This window comes from Cervus elaphus, chromosome 22, assembly GCF_910594005.1.
Source record: "Cervus elaphus chromosome 22, mCerEla1.1, whole genome shotgun sequence".
NCBI classification, from domain to species: domain Eukaryota; kingdom Metazoa; phylum Chordata; class Mammalia; order Artiodactyla; family Cervidae; genus Cervus; species Cervus elaphus.
In genome coordinates this window covers 26,173,237-26,185,505 of record NC_057836.1, presented here as the reverse complement: position 1 = coordinate 26,185,505, position 12,269 = coordinate 26,173,237, and the positions used below count along the sequence as shown (strand labels likewise).

Genomic DNA, 12,269 nt, shown 5'->3' with positions numbered 1-12,269 from the left:
AAAAAAAGCTAATACTATACTATAAAACTTCTAGAATAAGACATAGGAAAATATCTTCATGACCTTGGAGTTGACAAAGATTTCTTAGGCTAGACACAAAAAGCATTATTTATAAGAGAAAAAAATTGATACACTGGAGTTCATCAAAATTAAGAATTCTGCTCATCAAAAGATATCATCAAGGAAATGAATAGGGGGCTTCCCTGGTGATCCAGTGGTTAAGACTTCACCTTCCAATGTGGTGGGTTTGAGTTCCATACCTGGTCAGGGAGCTAAGATCCCGCATGACTTGCAGCCAAAAAAGCAAGACATAAAACAGAAGCAGTATTGTAACAAATTCAATAAAGACTTAAAAAAAAAAAAATGAGTAGGCAAGCCACAGTCTGGGAGAAAATATTCTCCATCCATTTATCTAACAAAGAACATGTATGTAAAATATATAAAGACTATCTCTAGCAGTAATTAGGAGATAAAATATATAATTAAAAACAGAAATTGCAAAAGTTTTGAATAGACACTTCACAAAAGAAGATATATGAATGATTAAGAAGCATATGCAAAAGTGTCCAATGGCATTAGTCTTAAGAGATATGCAGTCAAACCACAGTGAGATATTTCTTCCCAAACATTAGAATGGCAAGAATTAAAAAGACAGATAAAATAAAATACTGATGAGGGTGTGAAGCAACTTCTCACATGTTGCCTGTGAGTGTAAAAATGGGGTATCCACACTAGGAAAACCATCTTGCAGGTTCCTGTAAAGAAAAACAGGCCTACACTATGGTCCTAATCCAGGTGGGAGAACTGGGATTGATACCTGGGTCGGGAAGATCCCCTGAAGAAGGAAATGGCAGCCCACTCCAGTATTCTTGCCTGGAGAATCCCATGGACAGAGGAGCCTGGTAGGTTACAGTCCATGGGGTTGCAAAGAGTTGGACATTACTGAGCAACTAACATGCACACACATGTATATGATTGAATTTTGTGACTGGAGTTGTTGGAATTCTTCCTCTGGACCTATAGTAGGACCTAATGGAACATTTCCACTCTGAGGTATCACTCAAGAGAAATGAGGACGTTTAGGCACAAAAGGGATTGCTTAAGAATGACTTCACTGCTTTATTTGTAATTGCCTCAAACTGGAAAAGCCTAAATGCCCATCAGCAGAAGAATGGGAAAACAAATTGTGTTATATGTGGATAAAAACACTATGCTAATTCACTTCAGTCATGTCCGACTCTTTGAGACCCTATGGACTGTAGCCTGCCAGGCTCCTCTGTGCATGGATTCTCCAGGCAAGAATACTGGAGTGGGCTACCATTTCCTCCTCCAGGGGATCTTCCCAAGCCAGGAATCAAACCCAGGCCTCCCACATTGCAGGCAGATTCTTAACTGTCTGAGCCACCAGGGCCAATCCAAAATTTGCTAGTTCAACATTACATGTGTGTGTTAGTAATCACATACATAGTTAGGTTAATTAAATCAAGCCCTTCAGGGGAGATGATAGGTTGGATATAAATATTAAAACAAAAACCTGAATTCACAGAAGCAAACCTGAAAATAGTCTCAAGTTTAGAGACCAAGCAATGGGCACCACTTGCTATGTCCATAATTGCTTTTGTCTCTTTGACATCATAGAAGTTCTGTGATAACAATTATCAGAACCCACTAATAAAAGTTATCATCATTTCTTATCGTGGAGGCTTCCATTGTGTTGAGAGAAATCACTTGGCAAATCTTGTAGAATCTTTTTTTTTTCTGCCAAGCCCATTTAAAATTCTTCTTTTTCTCCATTTTGACTTAGTAACTTTAGATCTCTGCATTATGTTGTGTTTTGCACAGAGCTATTGACTTCAGCTAAGGAACCGTGAACAATAATTATTTTGCATGAATGAGCGCTGGTACACCATTGTCAGACAGGCACTTTACAGTACCACTGGTTTCAAAATTTAGGACAGAACTGTCAAACAAGCAAATGCCTACACCAAAGACTTCTATTTTCAAGCTACAGGAATGAGTTCTATGATGTGCAATAATAGAGTGAATCTTTGCGTTCTCGTGAAAGCTTCTGATTTGACAGTCCTGGAAACGACAGCCTGTTCCTTTCTAGAACAGATATATCAGTGGTAGCAAGAGTACAAATTTTCAAGCAGGGCTGAGGAATGGCATGATTGCAAGAAAAGGGAGACTTCAGCACTGAGATTATTCAATGTTATTAAGAAGTATTAGTTTTATGGTGAGCAGAGAACAATTTATTCTGAACTGAGAATATCTGATTTGGTTCGCTTCAGTAGACATCTTTCTAATCATTCCAGGAAACTTTTATGGACTTATCAATGTAAACCCACCAAAACTTTTTATCCTAAGAAATAATATGCCTAATTCAAATGTTTCTTGACATTTTACAAACCCCAGGAATGTAGTAAAGAATCTGCCTTCAATGCAGGAGACCTGGGTTCAATCCCTGGGTTGAGAAGATCCCCTGGAGAAGGGAATAGCAACCCATTCCAGTATTCTTACCTGGAGAGTCACATGGACAGAAAAGCCTGAGGGCTACAATCTATGGGGTTGCAAAGAGTCAGACATGACTGAGCGACTTGTCACTTTCAAGAATTAAGCTTGTGACAGTAAATATTTGTAGACAAGGGCATACATTTTATATAAATTAACATATTCTGAGTTGGGCTGTAAAGAAGGCTGAGTGCTGAAGAATTGATACTTTTGAACTGTGGTGTTGGGGAAGACTCTTGAGAGTCTCTTGGATTGCAAGGAGATCAACCCAGTCAATCCTAAAGGAAATCAGTCCTGAATATTCACTGAAAGCACTGATGCTGAGGCTGAAGCTCCAGTACTTTGGTCACCTGATGAAAACAGCTGACTCATTAGAAAAGATCCTGATGCTAGGAAAGACTGAGGACAGGAGGAAAAGGGGACAACAGAGGGTGAGATGGTTGAATGGCATCACTGACTCAATGGTCTTGAGTTTGAGTAAGCTCCAGGAGATGGTGAAGCATAGGGAAACCTGGCATGCTGCAGTCTATGGGTTGCAAAGAGTTGGAAACAACTGAGCGACTAAACAACAACAATAACCTTTTCGGTACAGCCAGGTGTGACTGACAGGAACATAAGGCCAAACAATTTCCTATCATAAATTTAATTTTAATCCCTTTAAATTTTTATAACACCTCATTTTTTCTCCCTAGTGTCTTTTCTTCTACTGATAACTTGATTTTTCTTTTTCCTTTTTTTTATTTAAAGAAATTTAATTGGAGATTAGTTGCTTTACAATATTGTGTTAGTTTTTGCCATACATCAACATGAACCCACCATAGATATCCATTTGTCCCTTCTCTGTTGAACTTCCTCCCACCTCCCACCCAACCCTACCCCTCTGGGTCGTCACAGATCTCTGGGTTTGCGCTCCTAGCATCATACAGCAGATTCTCACTGGCTATCTATTTTACATATGGTAATTAGATGTCTCTATGTTGCTCTTTCAATTTGTCCCCTCCCTCTCCTTCCCCGACTCTGTCCACAAGTCCGTACTCTATGTTTGTGTCTCCATTGCTGCCCTGCAAACAGATTCATCAGTACCATCTTTCTTGATTCCATATATATGCATTAATATATGATATTTTTGTTTCTCTTTCTGACTTACTTCCCTATGTGTAGTAGGTTCTAGGTTCATCCACCTCATTAGAACTGACTCAAATGTGTTCCTTTTTATGGCTGAGTAATATTCCATTGTATGGTAACTTGCTTCTTAAAAGAATACTTTAGAATAAGTATTGTCTCCCTTACATATATTAGGAAACTGAAGAGCAGAGGTAAATGACCTTGAAATGACATATAGCAGTTAAAAAGTAAAGGGGAAGTGGGGACAAAACTGACTAGGATGCCACACAGATTCCTCTGTCTTGCTATTTTACATATAAGTATTTAATTTAATATTAAGATATTTGAAATATTCCCCTTTTATTGGCCCAGATGAGTTTTCAGTCTCTCCAAAATGAATTCATACTTGTATATTTAGTATTGCTGATTTATAAAAGCAGAATTTTAATTTATTAGGCTAAAAAAAGAACAGTCGTGCCTTTCCACTGACCAGATTAGTCAAATCTTCTTTACAAAGTGCTGCTTTCCTAGGTGGAAAAGCAAATGGGAAATAACAAATTGTCCAGAAAAAAAAAAAAACCTCACCCAGCCTGTAGTAGAACTTGGAGAATTATCTTAGGTTCCCTGCAGGGGACACCTTTCCAGTGGCCACAGAAATAACAGAATTTTTAAGCTGGATTCTCCAGTTTTAGCCTCTTCCCCCACCAGTACAGCCTACCCAGCATTGCCACAGCGCCAATTAAGCCACTCTTCTAGGAACTTGCTGTAGAATTTAAGCAACAATTATTTCAGCTGATCCGTCTTACCATTCTCATCAGTGGGATGAATAAGAGGGCAGAAAAGGTAAAGTACTCAGGAAATGGGATGGTCTTATTATCTGGTTCAGTCAACTTCTGGGACATCAAAACCTTGACACTGAGAGTGAGGTCAACTGGACATGCAACCAGTTATGATAGCACCCAAAAGAGTGCTTACATGTAACCCAAATTTCTTTCTGTTGAAAGAGTATGAAAGATTTGTTGACAATTACTAAACAGACATTCTGAAAACAGACAATACATCTGAGTACACATATAAAATTGTGAAATTCAAAGTAGGGAAAATTTGCAATTTTACAATTTTCTGGCACCCTCAAAAGAAGTTGGCAAAAAATAAAGTAATATGAAACATTTTTAAAATAAGTTTTAAAAAACTGAGGGGAAAACAGTTGAAAAAAAAAGAGAGAAGTTTTAAATAGATCTGTATAAGAGAGAGAGAGATAAGAAGCGAGGGTTACTAGAGCATATACCTGACAAACCAGAGCCAGTAGATCAGCAGGAGCAGCTAAGGGAAGTATTGAGAAAGAGATGAAGTGGCTGGTGAAAAAGAGGAACTTCGGAGGGAGGAGAGATATAGCTAAAGAGGGTTTTCATGAGGATTTCAAGCATAGTGTGTAACATAACCCTCTTCTTCTTTTCCCATTAGTCTTCAATAAAGAATCCAACTCTCTAAAGACTTAGGGAGTTGGTTTTTCTTTAAGGACTCATGAGAGGTGCTGAGTTGGGCTCTACCAAACAGGTTCAGAATGTAAATCCCCTTGAAGCCTAGCTACGTCTTCGTCAAACAACTAATACACAGTGAACTTGCAGCAGGTTCTGATCCCAGTGTCAGTTCTTCCTTGGAAAGAAACTGGCAGTCACCAGATTCAGTGGCTCAGTAACCAGCAATAACTTGATTCAGATTGAATTTTCCACCTACATATTCTACTGTGTTTTGTCCAGCAAAACCTATGCTGCATCCTGTTTTGGAAAACTTAGGATGAAGTCTCAGTCTTTACTTTACTTGCTCATAGTGCAGTATATATATATATATATGGAAGTCTGTATGTGACATCTGTGGAAATTGCTGACTGACTACAGACAAGGATGATCTTCATGTTGCCGTCTCTGTAAGATCAATGATGTTCTATTCTGGTACTCACATGGCTTAAGAAAGATAAGGGTGGGGTTTTTACTCCCTATTATGATAAAAATAGTTGCTTCTTACTTCACATGGTATCTGAAAATAGATTGCTCTACACTGACATTCAGTTCAGTTCAGTTCATTTCAGTCGCTCAGTCGTGTCCCCAACCCCATGGACTGCAGCACCCCCAGGCCTCCCTGTCCATCACCAACTCTCGGAGTTTACTCAAACTCATGTCCATTGAGTCGGTGATGCCATCCAACCATCTCATCCTCTGTCATCCCCTTCTCCTCCTACCTTCAATCTTTCCCAGCATCAGGGTCTTTTCCAATGAGAGAGCTCTTCACATCAGGGGGCCAAAATATTGGAGTTTCAGCTTCAACACCAGTCCTTCCAATGAATATTCAGGACTGATTTCCTTTAGGATGACCTGGTTGGATCTCCTTGCTGTCCAAGGGACTCTCAAGAGTCTTCTCCAACACCACAGTTCAAAAGCACCAATTCTTCGGTACTCAGCTTTCCTTATAGTCCAACTGTCACATCCGTATGTGACTACTGGAAAAACCATAGCCTTGACTAGACGGACCTTTGTGGGCAAAGTAATGTCTCTGCTTTTTCATGTGCTGTCTAGGTTTGTCATAGCTTTTCTTCCAAGGAGTAAGCGTCTTTTAATTCCATGGCTGCAGTCACCATCTGCAGTGATTTTGGAGGCCAAAAAAATAAAGTCTGCCCCTGTTTCCATTATTTCCCCATCTATTTGCCATGAAGTGATGGGACCAGATGCCATGATCTTAGCTCTCTGAATGTTGAGCTTTAAACAAACTTTTTCACTCTTCTCTTTCACTTTCATCAAGAAGCTCTTTAGTTCTTCATCGTTTTCTGCCATAAGGGTAGTGTCATCTGAGTATCTGAGGTTATTGATATTTCTCCCGGCAATCTTGATTCCAGCTTATGCTTCCTCCAACCCAGCATTTCACATGATGTACTCTGCATAGAAGTTAAACAAGCAGGGTGACAATATACAGCCCTGATATACTCCTTCCCCAATTTGGAACCAGTCTGTTGTTCCATGTCCAGTTCTAACTGTTGCTTCCTGACCTGCATACAGATTTCTTAGGAGGCAGGTCAGGTGGTCTGATATTCCCATCTCTTTCAGAATTTTCAGTTTATTGTGATCCACACAGTCAAACATTTTGACATAGTTAATAAAGCAGAAATAGATGCTTTTCTAGAACTCTCTTGCTTTTTCGATGATCCAGCAGATGTTAGCAATTTGATCTCTGGTTCCTCTGCCTTTTCTAAAACCAGCTTGAACATCTGGAAGTTCACAGTTCACGTATTGTTGAAGCCTGACTTGGAGAATTTTGAGCATTACTTTACTAGCATGTGAGATGAGTGCAATTGTGGGGTACTTTGAGCATTCTTTAGCATTGCCTTTCTTAGGGATTGGAATGAAAACTGACCTTTTCCAGTCCTGTGGCCACTGCTGAGTTTTCCAAATTTGCTGGTATATTGAGTGCAGCACTTTCACAGCGTCATCTTTCAGGATTTAAAATAGCTCAACTGGAATTCCATCACCTCCACTAGCTTTGTTCATAGTGATGCTTCCTAAGGCCCACTTGACTTCACATTCCAGGATGTCTGGCTCTAGGTGAGTGATTACACCATCATGATTATCTGGGTCATGAAGATCTTTTTTGTATAGTTCTTCTGTGTATTCTTGCCACCTCTTCTGAATATCTTCTGCTTCTGGTAGGTCCATACCATTTCTGTCCTTTATTGAGCCCATCTTTGCATGAAATGTTCCCTTGGTGTCTCTAATTTTCTTTCCCATTCTATTGTTTTCCTCTATTTCTTTGCACTGATCACAGAGGAAGGCTTTCTTATCTCTCCTTGCTCTTCTTTGGAACTCTGCATTCACCTGTTGGGTATATCTTTCCTTTTCTCCTTTGCTTTTCACTTCTCTTCTTTTCTCAGCTATTTGTAAGGCCTCCTCAGACAGCCATTTTGCTTTTTTGCATTTCTTTTTCTTGGGGATGGTCTTGCTCCCTGTCTTCAGTACAATGTCACAAACCTCCACCCATAGTTCATCAGGCACTCTGTCTGTCAGATCTAGTCCCTTAAATCTGTTTCTCACTTCCACTGTAAAATCATTAGGGATTTGATTTCTGTCATACCAGAATGGTCTAGTGGTTTTCCCTACTTTCTTCAATTTCAGTCTGTATTTGGCAATAAGGAGTTCATGATCTGAGCCACAGTCAGCTCCCGGTCTTGTTTTTGCTGACAGTATAGAGCTTCTCCATCTTTGGCTGCAAAGAATATAATCAATCTGATTTTGGTGTTGACCACTTGGTGATGTCCATGTGTAAGAGTCTTCTCTTGTGTTGTCAGAAGAGACTGTTTGCTATGACCAGTGCATTCTCTTGGCAAAACTCTATTAGCCTTTGCCCTGCTTCATTCTGTACTCCAAGGCCAAATTTGCCTGTTACTCCAGGTGTTTCTTGATTTCCCACTTTTGCATTTCAGTCCCCTATGACGAAAAGGACATCTTTTCTGGGTGTTAGTTCTAGAAGGTCTTGTAGGTCTTCATAGAACCGTTCAACTTCAGCTTCTTCAGCATTATTGGCCGGGGCATAGACTTGTATAACCATGATATTGAATGCTGTGCGTTGCTGGAGTGGCAAGAGGAGATACCCCATGTTCAAGGTCAGGAGCAGCAACTGTGCTTTGCTGGAACATCTGTGAAGAGGTACCCCACATCAACACTAACAGGGCTCTTTGCATCAACTGTGATTCTTCTATCCTATGTCTGCAATGGCTTAGGAAAGCCAAAATATGTTAATAGTTTATGGGACCAGGAGACAAATTATTTCTCATTGAGATATCATTGATGTGCAATATTATATATGTTTCAGGTGTACATCATAATGATTCACAATTTTAAAGGTTATATTCCATTTATAGTTATTATAAAATATCAACTATATTCCTTGTGTTGTCTGTATATCCTTATAGATTATTTATTTTATACATAGTAGTTTCTACTTCCTAATGCCCTACCCTTATTATGCCCCTCCCCTCTTCCCACTCACCACTGGTAACCACTAGTTAGTTCTCTGAGTCTGCTTCTTTCTTGTTATATTTACTAGTTTGTCTTGTTTGTTAAATTCCACGTATCATATGGTATTTGTCTTTGTCTGATGCATTTCACTTAGCATAATACCCTCTGAGTCCATCCATGTAGTTGCAAATGGCAAAATTTCATTATTTTTTATGGCTGAGTAATATTCCATTATGTATATTGTATACATATATTGTATATAAACAATACACATATTTTATATATATTGTACATCTTTATCCATTCATCTGTTGATGGACAGCTAGGTGCTTCCATATGTTGGCAATTATAAAAGATGCTGCTACTTTAGTTATATAGATATAGTTTGGAGATATTGAAGGTTCAGTTTCAGACCTCCAGTATAAACTGAATATCACAATAAAGTAAGTCACAGGAATATTTTGGTTTCTCAGTGCATATAAAAGTTATATTTGCATTATATGTAGTCTCTCCAATGTGTAATAGCATTATGTCTGAAAAGAATAATGTACACACCTCAAGTAAAAAGCACTTTATTGCTAAAAATTCTAACCATCACATGAGCCTTCAATGAATTGTAATCTTTTTGCTGGTGGAGGCTTTAAAATATTGTGAGAATTATCAGATTGTGACACAAAGACATGAAATGAGTAAATGCTGATGGAAAATTGAGCTGATAGACTTGCTCAGTGCAGAGTTGCCATAAACCTTTAATTTGTAAAAAGTGCAGTATCTGTTAAGCACAATAAGACGAGGCCTGCCTCTGTGTGAAATGCCAAGCCAGGAACAGAAAGCAGAGGCTAGGGAGATAGCCTAGATGGATTTCTCTGGGACTGATCAATCAACACATGTTCCTCTCATTTCCATTTCGATAACCTCTCCTCTTATCTGATAATATCTTCTCTCTCACATCAGTCTATCTAAAACCCATTGGGCTTCTTTCCCCTTAATTCTGAAACTTCTACCCAGTTAAACATGATCTCAGGGACTTCCCTGGTGGTCCATTGGGTACGACTCCATGTTTCCAATGCAGGGGGCATGGGTTCAATCCCTGGATAAGGAGGGATTTCTGCATGCCTTGTGTTGCAGCCAAAAAATAAAATATTGCTTTTCTTTAAAGTGATCTCATTTCTGCTGAACTTTTTTTCTTTTTAAAAAAAGGTTTATTTTTATTTTGTTGTTGTAGTGGGTCTTCATTGCTGCACTTGGGCTTTCTCTAGTTGCAGCGAGTGGGGGTTACTCTTCATTGCAGTGTGCAGACTTCTCATTGCAATGGCTTCTGTGTTGCAGAGCACAGGCTCTAGGGCACCTGGGTTTCAGTTGTAACTCATGGTCTCAGCAGTTATAGCTTACAGGTTCTAAAGTGTGGGCTCAGTAGCTGTGGTGCTCAGACTTAGTTGCTCCAAGACGTGGAGGACCTTTGATCCCTAGTTTTCCCAGACCAGGGATCAAACCTGTGTCCCCTGCATTGCGAGGCAGATTCTTAACCACTGTATTACCAGAGAAGCCTTCTGCTTAACTTTTGTATAAGATTGTATTTATCTCTTTTATGATATGTATACATGGTCTTGTAATCTGGTTACTTTTGTAATATTTTAACACTCCTACTCCACTATTCCTACTCACCTCAAAATGTACAGAATATAAATAAGGGGCCTAAAGTTTGTTGAAAAACATTGTGGTGTGGGCATGCATACACACAAACACAAAAAAGACAAGAAGGAAATAAATGAAATGGTGATGATTATTTTCTCCAGCTTAAAGGCATCCATATGATTTCCGTCTTCTTCCTTATACTTCTCTTTACTGTTAAAAAAATTGTATTATATGTAATACATCAGAATGTGTACTACTTTTTAATGTAAAATATGATTGCAAATATATTTGACCAGAAATCCAAATATCTGATTTCTTCCTTTGCCAAAGGTACTTTAGGCCCTTTTCTTCATAAGACACTCTCAAGTGATATCAATAAAACACAAATCACTTATCATCTAAGGTTATTTGGTGGAAGGATAAATAATTCTAGTTTATAGCATAAAATCAGACTCTAGTAGCATCTGTTCAAGTGGCTTTCAAACTATTTTTTTTCAGTAGAGTTCTATTTTCAAATGAACTCTTACACAGAACCTTAATATTTAAAATAATTTTCAGCAAGGTGCAGGATTCTCAGATGGTCTAAAATCTTTAGTGACTGGAACAAATATGAACCCTGAATCACCCACTTGGAACCTTGGGTTCCTCTGGCCCAACCCTCTCATTTTACCAGACAGGAAACTGAGTCACAGAAAGGTTATAAGGCCTGTTCAAGATCACTCAGCTGAAAACTAGAACCTACATTTTCTAAGGCTAAGTTTCTAGCTCTTACGTTGTACAGTCATGATTCTTGTTTGGGATTATTTTATTTTATTTGGGGGGTGAATTATTTTAGAGCATTCCATTTCTCTGACCTAACTCCAGATTAAGACCTATATCTGACTTAAATCAGAGAGTCCTTACCCTCTGCTTACACCCCTAATCTCAATGCCTAAAGTCTTGGTTTCATTTCAGACTCCAAGTAAGGCTTCCTTGCCAAAAATTTCTGTCACTGGCTATTTCCTGATTTCCAGGGCTTGTTCTCAATGCCTGATTTGTTATCAGACCATGTGCTCATCACTACATTACTCCTCCTTTGGCAGACTGATGATACGTTTGAACCTGAAGGTACTGACATCCTTTTTGTCTAAGATGGTCTGATTTTGCAACTGAAAGCATACCAGTCTCCATATGCGTATCTCTAAGTTAAGGTTAAGCAAAACATCTAGATCTTTCCCTGTTCTGCTTTCTTTCTTGCCTGACCTATAGGGCAAATCCTTGAGTGCATTCTAACTTGGTCTTCTAAGAATGAATTGGAGTAGTTCATCTCTCTTTTTCTTTCATGGATACGAGTCTACAAGGTAATCATACAAGACATGACTAAGTGCTCAGATGAGTAGAAAAGGCAATACCAGCCTTGATGGTTTTAGAGAAAGATCAATCTGAGTGAAAACAAACAGGAAAATTGAAGAGGACAGCACTTTTTGGTACCATCAGATTGACAGTTAGCAAGGAGACAATGTGAGCAAAAGAAAAGTCTGAAATACAGTGAGACTGACCAGGATTGAGGAAAAAAAGGAAAATGTTTGTACAAGGGACTTGTGAAAGATTATTTTTGCTGGAGCTTAAGATGAATTATTTTCTAGAGTACATTAAAGTAATTTTAGTCACCAAGCCTCCAAAAAATTCTGGTTTTATTTTATTGATGTATGGCCACATCCTTCTCTTTATTTGTTGTCATTAAGAGAGTCTTAGGTGAAACCATGAAGCAGGCAATAGTTCATCTGGCAGGAAAGGTCAGCCTGGCTTTTCCTTGAACCTAGAAATACTTGAAAATGCCTGCAATGCTTTCTTGGATCTGTCTAACAGTCAGCTGCCACAGTCTTCTTGATGGTGTGTGTGTGTGTGGAGGTAGGGGGGGGGGGGGTAACGTTCAGTCACTCAGTCATGTCCAACACTTTGGAAATCCATAGACTATTGCCCTCCAGTCTCCTCTTTCCATGGAATTTTCCAGGCAAGAATACTGGAGTGGAGTGC

General features: G+C 39.0%; 1 long non-coding RNA gene across 1 annotated transcript; it reads left to right on the top strand.

Moving 5' to 3' along the window:
• Positions 1 to 8,094: 8,094 nt before the first annotated feature.
• LOC122680339 lies at positions 8,095 to 11,692 on the top strand. Its single transcript, XR_006336679.1, has 3 exons — positions 8,095 to 8,225; positions 10,036 to 10,037; positions 11,680 to 11,692. It is a non-coding gene; the product is annotated as an uncharacterized LOC122680339 (long non-coding RNA).
• The last annotated feature ends 577 nt before the right edge of the window (positions 11,693 to 12,269 follow it).